Here is an 8718-nt window from a genome sequence, read left to right as displayed (position 1 = left end):
CCGCCCGGTACAATAATAATAATAATAATAATAATAATAATAATAATAATAATAATAATAATAATAATAATAATAATAATAATAATACACATTTTACATACGTACATACATACATATATACATAGGCCCTACTCAATATAGACTGTTATACCTTGCGTCCAGCAAGTGGCTGTGCTGTTTGGGCCACGTAGCTATCGGCTTGCATTCGGGAGATAGTGAGTTCGAACCCCACTGTCGGCAGCCCTAAAGATGGTTTCCTGTGGTCTCCCATTCTCACTTCGATTAAGGCCACGGTCGCTTCCGCCTCATTCTTACCCCTTTCGTTTCCCTATCTTTGTCGGTGTGGTGTAAAGGAGATTGTAAGGTAATTGTTATACCTTTCAAAGTTCAGTGCGCAACGCTATGTAAATCAACTACCGCTACGCGCCTCCACAATCCTTTATTTGCAGTTAGCTCAGTGACCTCGATTAATTCGACACTTCTTATCATTAAATCGTGAAAACATTAACTGGTTTCAGTCTCACCATGGCCGATTCGTTATTCAAATGTTCACTATTTTGGGGGAAGACGAACCAGCCAACCTCTACGGTGTGTTCCTTGAACAATGGTAATAGCCTGGCCATTGAAAAGGTGTATTATAGGATTTGGCTAGTTAACACTCACAGACTCAATTTACCTAAACAAATTCAACATGAATACATATCTTTAGGCTCCTTCTGGAATTAGCGTCATCAATTTCCGTCTCCATTGTAACCATGGCAACCAGTGTTCGTCTATGTACACTAAGTCAGTAGCCTCTTCTTCTCACTGTGCGCATTCTTCCTTAGCTTGAAGAAGTCTGGTATCAAGTAATCCCCGTTCTACTCCTCAGTCCAGAATCAAATTTTTCTAACTGGCCGGAAATCGAACCCAGGTATTCGAAAAAGAGACAGGCACGCTACCTCTACACCATAATAACAATAATAGTACGCCCTTCCTGCGTCCAGGTTGGGTCACGTAAAGGAAATCCCGACCAGTCTCTCAGGGTACATAATATATATTTTTTACGTAGGATCAAGATAACCCCGATACGTTAACTAATATTTTATCTATCATTAAGCATGATGGAAGTCTCCATCCGACGTATCGTTGGCCTGCAACAAGATCGATAATCAAACGCCTTGATTCTAATTTACCTTACATTACTATCGAAATTATAAATAACATTTCATATGCTATCATTTATTCAAAAAATATAAAAGTGTGGGTAAAGGAAAATTAAATTATGAAGTTAAAATTTAGAAATCGATTAATTAATATTTAATTTGGAGGTTTAAATTATCGTTAATGATCACTATTATATATTCGTCGCATATTAAAAGTATCACAATTGAAATTAACTATTATCTTACTTTCATATAATATTCATAAAAGAAACTGATAAAATAAATGCAGTTCTGCATGGGAAGTTAATGGTTAAGATAAGTTGTTACAATTATTGGTGTACGTTAGTTTTTGCCAATGTCAATATTATTTTAGGTTTTCTTAGGACAAGATCTATACATCTTCTTTTGGAGTATCACAAGTTAAGCTTCTGGAAAACGATAAATTTCTTATTCAATAGCAAACATATGCTGCTATTCATTTGAAATTATAATATTGATCAACGTCATGTCAATATTACCTCACTTTCCAACATAAATCAGTCATTGAATATAACCTACCGAGCGAGTTGGCCGTGCGGTCAGGGGCACGTGGCTATGAGCTTGCATCCGGGAGATAGTGGGTTCGAATACCACTGTCGACAGCCCTGAAGATGGTTTTCCGTGGTTTCCAATTTTCACATCAGGCAAATGCTGGGATTGTACCTTACTTATGGCCACGGCCTCTTCCTTCCTACTCCTAGGCCGTTCCTATCCCATCATCGCCATAAAACCTATATGTGTCGGTGCGACATACAGCAACTAGAAAAAAAACCCCTACCATTTAGATTCTGAAGTGTGTCTAAAAATATCAGTATGTGACCTCATGTGAATTAATTAAATATATAGGGACTATATCATTTTCAAATATATTATGTGATATCTATTCATTTTCATTCTCTATAGAAAGTAGTAATAACTGTCCATGTTAACCTATGAATGACATAATATTTAGGAAAATGCAATTTTACAGTAGAAATACCAAGTCAAAATGATCAAGTTAATGAATACCTTATTTCATAAGGTTTCCTTTTGATGATCTTATCCTGCCGTAATATTTTATAAATGTTGCAGTACGTCATCACTCATCACTATCATTCTTGACCAAAAGAACAATGTAATTGTATCATAAACATATACGATCCTAGTTTGAGTCAATAATCTCATCGCCGGGCTGAGTGGCTCAGGCGGTTGAGGCACTGGCCTTCTGACCCCAAGTTGGCAGGTTCGATCCTGGCTCAGTCCGGTGGTATTTGAAGGTGCTCAAATACGCCAGCCTCGTGCGGGTAGATTTACTGGCACGTAAAAGAACATCTGCCGGACTAAATTCCGGTATCTCGGCGTCTCCGAAATCCGTAAGAGAATAGTTAGTGGGACGTAAATCAAATAACATGATTAATAATCTCATCTTTCTCTTCAAATATTCCACTACATCTATTATATCATCGTAGCAATATATATTCCTTCAATTCATTCCTCATTACATTCATATAACATCATAACATCCTCTTCATTTCTCCACTTCATATCATACCTCTTCCTATTCTTTCAAATCTTCCGCGTATATAACTTATTTTGACGCATAAATCACTTTTTTTCTCAACCATTCATGACATTGGATCAATATCTTCTTAACTAACATTAACATGTCTTCTTTCTACCGTCATATCCATATCTAACATTATTGTAACTCCTTATGATAACCTATGACCTCCATATATTAAGACATCTTTCGGCATTTTATCGAAGATCCTAAGATATTCCACTCATAATTACTTCACATACGATATGGCATAACATGTTGGGATTCTTTGGTTTCAATGAAATATCATTATCACAATATTATATCGCAGTCCCTAACTGTAGTTAGTCTTGTTTCTTAGGAAGACTATCTATTCCCTCATATCGACATAATAAATAAATCACTCGTAAAAATCTAACACGATTTAGGTCATTCTGAAGACAATGAAGATATACCACCTAAATTTTAACTACAAATGATCTATACTTCTTCCTACTTAGCAATTATATAAATTTATTTTAAGAAACGTATCTTTTTCCTTCGCTTCAGGAATTATATCATCTTTCATTCATCCTCCGCAGCTCTGGGTGGTGGTCATTTTATTTCGCTGGTCATCGAGATGTCATCTTAGGTCCAGGTTCCTCTCTGCCGTGTCAGTTCAGCTCGGTATCATCCGGATAGTCTGCCTCAAGTCTTCTTAGAGAGCCATGGCGACCTTGAATTGCTCAATTTAATAGATAAAACACATTGATGAAATCAGCTGTATCATATTGACGTTATCAAAGCCTTCTAACATAATTTTACAATGCGAGTTAGTTTCAGATTGCTTTGTGTAGACTTAATTGTTATCAGATCTCCAATATGTCCGCTATTGTTTCATGCTTTTACGCCGTATAGAATTATTTTATGAATTATTATGTGTTGACGCTGCCTTATATCGAATTATTTCCTCTCTGGTCAAGGCTTTGTTCATACCGTGTTCAATACTGCTGCTAATCGGTCCTTGCTATATTTAAATTATACAACGCGTATATTAAATTAATATTCTTATATTTATGCGTTATCTTGTTATCTAAACGGCATAAATATTACTTATTTCTTTCTTTCTTTCTTTCTTTCTTTCTTTCATTTTCTTTTTTTCTTCCTTTCTTTCCTGAATTTGCTTCTTTCTCAATAACTTTAAGAGATTTAATCAACTTTACGATCGTAACGCGTCTGCTTCCTTTGAGTGCTCTTTTGTTTGTGTGTTTCTAGTAGTGTTGGTTTTAACAATACAAATTCTTATATTCTCTTTTCCACTGCCATTATGATCTTGAACATTTCGACTTCGCGTTGTACTGAACTTCCTTGACATTTTATTGAATGTATGCAGTGTTTAACTTCGTTATCGGTAATCGCGTTAATCCCAACTCGATTGAGTTTTATTTCTGGAACCGTGGAATAGCATAATAATAATAATAATAATAATAATAATAATAATAATAATAATAATAATCGAAACCGACTTTCAACGCATTAGGTCGTGTTACGTACATTTAGTACGTGTTGAAGAGATGTTAAGTACAGAATAAAAATGGCCAACCGGACACCAGTGGGATTCGAACCCACAACCTCCCGATTTCGCGTCGGTTGCTCTACCAATTGAGCTATGGTGGTTTCTTACAATTAAACATGTAAATTACAAGATAATACATATACAAAAGAAATGTCCTATTCTATTATAAAAGCAAAGATAACTAAGCTAAATAAGAGGCTTGAAGAACATCTAATGAAAAAGAGAGCAAAGCCCAACAAATAAAATAAAAAGAAATCCGGAGCATAACAGTAAAAAGGAAAGATAAAAAAGTCATAATGAAAGAATAACATACAAACTGAAAAATATAAGCAATGCATAAAAAGATCACAATACGTAATAAAGTAACGGAAATACAGCTATGGCCGTAAACAGTGAGATCTGTATATTAGTTCAAAGCTAAATATTATGTACATTTACATTATAAAAATAATAACTGAATAAAATTATAAGAAACAGGAGTGTTCTTCAGCTGTGCGGTAAAATGGCAATGTTTCTAGCCTACCTCCACGTTCACACAACCTATTATACGTCACCAATCATGTCACCAAGGTGGCATGAAAGAATTAACACGACTCTGGAAACGCTAACATATTTTTAAGAACCTGAAATTATTCCTGTTCTTGGCCGTTTACCATTTACCTGGGATCGGCATTTTACACTAGTGTCCAAAAATTAAGCATACGTTACGAGTAAGCACGGAAACAGAAAATAGACCGCAAATTGTATTACATATGCACCTACCAACCTTACGTGTTCGCTCTCCAGTTTATAGGAAAGGAGTGTTCCCTGCTTTCACTAGCGGCGTAACCGCAAGGTAAACACAGCCAGTGCCTGCGCCCCATATTCCCTCAGTCGTGTTTGCCCTGTTGCGGAGTGTAGCCTCGTGGTGAACGTGACAACATAATGGTACAACGACACCATTTGGACCCCGTTTTGCAGGGTAGAATACTCGGCCGCCTGGAAGCAGGCCAGACACAGACCGAAGTTGCCGTATCCTTGAATGTGCCACAAAGTGTCATTTCCAGGCTTTGTAGATGATTTCGAGACACAGGATATGTTAGTCGTAGGCCAGTACCCTACCCTACTAACAGCATATTTTGTTGTGGAAGACATTGCCAAGTTTTGTTAGTTGTTGTCAAAGGTGTACCTTTGCTATAAGAACCTTTCTGACACTGACATTCCTATCAGGTGGCATCGCCTCGTTTACTGATTATGCTTAAGTTTTGGACACTAGTTTATATGTAACAGCCGAGTTTTAAGGCCGGATGCCTTTTCTGTCGCCTACTCTTTGTGGAGGGAGGTATCTATCCTGTATGTGTGGTTTTGTGGTGGTTTGTAGTGTGATGTTTTGTGTATAAATGGGTAGGCCTGTGTGTATTACGATAAACACAAACACCTAGCCCCCGAGCTAGATTGATTAACTGTACGAAGTTTAAGAGTGGTAAACTGGGTAGTATTTCCAGTGCTAATGTATAGATGTGAGTCATGGACATTGAGAAAGATGACGGATAAGATTCATACAACGGAAATATTTTGTTCGAAAATGTTTACAATTCCTTGGAGCAATCACCGCACAAATAACTCCATCTTAAAAGAGCTTAAAATTGATAGGAGAATCTCATGCCAGATTTGGCTCCGTCAACTTAACAGTAAATACTTTGGACCAAGCAAGTGGCTGAGTTGTTTGTGTCACTTAGCTGTCAGCTTGCATTCAGGAGATAGTGGGTTCGAGCCCTGAAGATTGTTTGCCGTGGTTTTCAATTTTCACACCAGGCAAATGTTTGGGCTGTGCCTTAATTAAGGCCAAGGTCGCTTTCTTCTCACTCCTAGCCCTTTCCTATACCATGGGCGCCATAAAACCTATCTGTGTCGGTGCGACGTAAGGCAAATGGTAAAAAAAAAGAAAATAGTTTGGCCATGTAGTAAGAAGAGGACCAGAAAACAGAGAAAAACTGATCATTCGAGGCAAAACTAAGCAGTAAGGCTACGTGGAGGATACTCATCGGAACAGATTACCGGTAAATATGGAAGAAGAATGAATTATCTAATCAGGAAAGTCAGTGTCAGGGAATCGTGGAGAAAACTGATGTATGGTATCACAATGACCAGTACATTTCCCACAGGAGATCAAAATTGAAGATGGAGAATAGACATGCTACAGTTTCGATAGGTACAATTTCTTTTGAAAGGAGGTGCACCAAGAAATTTACAATATTAAATTTTAAATGTGGCTGTAACTTGAGAGCTAGACCTCCTAAAACAGCAACGTTCATTACCGTCATCATAAAAAAAAACGCGAACGGACAGTAATTGTCGACATTGTACTAGATACAAGTGTAGTAAAAAATTTCACTAGCCGGTCTGAGTGGCTCAGAAGCAGAGGCGCTGGCCTTCTCATCCCAACTTGGCAGGTTCAATCCTGGCTCAGGCCGGTGGTATTTGAAGGTGCTCAAATATGTCAGCCTCGTGTTGTTAGATTTACTGGCACGTAAAAGAACTTCTGCTGGACAAACTTCCGGCACCTCGGCGTCTCCGAAAACCATGAAAACTAGTTAGTGAGACGTAAATACAATAAAATTATAATTTCACTTAAAATGATAGCATGTCCCTTCAAATCACCACGCTTTCCGTAATTTTAAATCAAGTTTCCATACGTTTCATTACAAAATATTTCTCTTAGTAGCTCTTCTAAAATCTCACTTTACTTCACTTCCACTCAAGACTGCGTTTATTATCCATCTGAACAGGAAAAGGAATATAGCTTATCACACAATACAATTATTTATTGTTTAGCGAACCCCTGTGGGTGGGGGACACAGACGAAGAATACACCCATGTTATCCCCTGCCTGTCGTAAGAGGCAACCTAAAGGGGCGACCAAGGGATGATTGTATTATAACCATGAAACTACTTGTGATTAGTACCATCACGCGGGGAACACCATGGGTCGCCTTTACTTGCGAGTAGTACCACTCTGTCAGGTACTCAATAGTTTTGTGATTAGTAGCAGCAGAGAGTGGTTCACTGTGGGTTTACAGTACCTGCGATTATTATCATTATATGCGGAACACCACGGGCTTACGTTGCCTGTGATTAGTACCCACTATGTGAGAAACACCACGGGGTAGTAAGAACAGACCTTATTTAAGGTCACGCTCAGTTGCTTCGCAGTCGTAACCTATTCACATCCCGTCGTTGCCATAAAAACTCGTTTGATGTCACGTTAAACGATTTTTATAAAACGTTTTTTCCTATGACTGTTTTTACTATTTTGAGTAATCGGAGTGAGTTAATAAGACTATCGACGTTAGATATTTCCAGATTCATTAGAGACACAGATATTCTGTTTTCATATTTTGATGTGTATGAAGGGGCTCGTTAAGCAATGTGATTCCCTTCTCCGTGGGATAATAATTAATAGCTGAGAGATCTCTATCAACTAATAGAGCTATACAGGCTTTATCCTCTGTTATGGCTGTGCTAAACTAGAGAAAATCGCGGGTTATTATTTTTTTTTGCTAGGGGCTTTACGTCGCACCGACACAGATAGGTCTTTTGGCGACGATGGGATAGGAAAGGCCTAGGAGTTGGAAGGAAGCGGCCGTGGTCTTAATTAAGGTACAGCCCCAGCATTTGCCTGGTGTGAAAATGGGAAACCACGGAGAACCATTTTCAGGGCTGCCGATTATTTTTCTTTAACGAACAGTGTCAGTATTCTTAGCCACTTTTGTAACAGTTCATATATTTTGCTATTCACACTTTAAACATGCTGTACTTCAGTTTTTCAAATACTGATGTTTGCATTGCTGACATTGTATTTTGACCAGGAGTGAAATTTGTCTGGTCGCCTGTTCCGCTGTTGCCCGCTTTGCACAACCCGGGGGTCACTTTAAGGTTAAACGTACGGATGTAAGCAACGATCGATTCTCTCACATCAAACCCATAGATACGCAGCTCAACACCACAAAGCGTATCATCACCGGCACAATAAGGTCTACACCGAAATATTATCTACCTATCCTCATACATATTTCGCCCACCAGATCCTCGCGGGAAGGAGCTCTCCTCGGGGAGTTCAAGAATGTAATTAATAATCCCCAATTACCAATAAATGGCGACATCGCTGATGTCCATCTGAATCGGCTAAGGTATCGAAATCTACCAATAGGAACTGCAATACAATTGAAGAATATCAAATTCAATAACTAAAGAATGGCAGAGAAGACAAGATACTAGACCTGAGTCAACTCTACCACACATTTGGTCGTCGCCGCCATCTGGATTGAGCTTTCTTGTAAAATCTGGTCTACTCTTAAAGATGAGTACGTACCTCATTTTTGGCAGAATTTCATTTTAATGTATTTTAGTATTCTTTCGTATGTGTACAATAGAGCACCGTTTTTTTATTTCAAGGAAATCACGTTAGAAGTGCCCATAAT

General features: G+C 38.1%; 1 non-coding gene across 1 annotated transcript; it reads right to left on the bottom strand.

Annotated features, from left to right (window-relative positions):
• Positions 1–4282: 4282 nt before the first annotated feature.
• Positions 4283–4359, bottom strand: TRNAS-CGA (transfer RNA serine (anticodon CGA)). The gene has a single exon. It is a non-coding gene; the product is annotated as a tRNA-Ser (tRNA).
• Between the last annotated feature and the right edge of the window lie 4359 nt (positions 4360–8718).

The sequence above is a fragment of the Anabrus simplex genome, chromosome 6, assembly GCF_040414725.1.
Source record: "Anabrus simplex isolate iqAnaSimp1 chromosome 6, ASM4041472v1, whole genome shotgun sequence".
NCBI lineage: Eukaryota > Metazoa > Arthropoda > Insecta > Orthoptera > Tettigoniidae > Anabrus > Anabrus simplex.
This window is presented reverse-complemented; position numbering and strand designations above follow the sequence as displayed.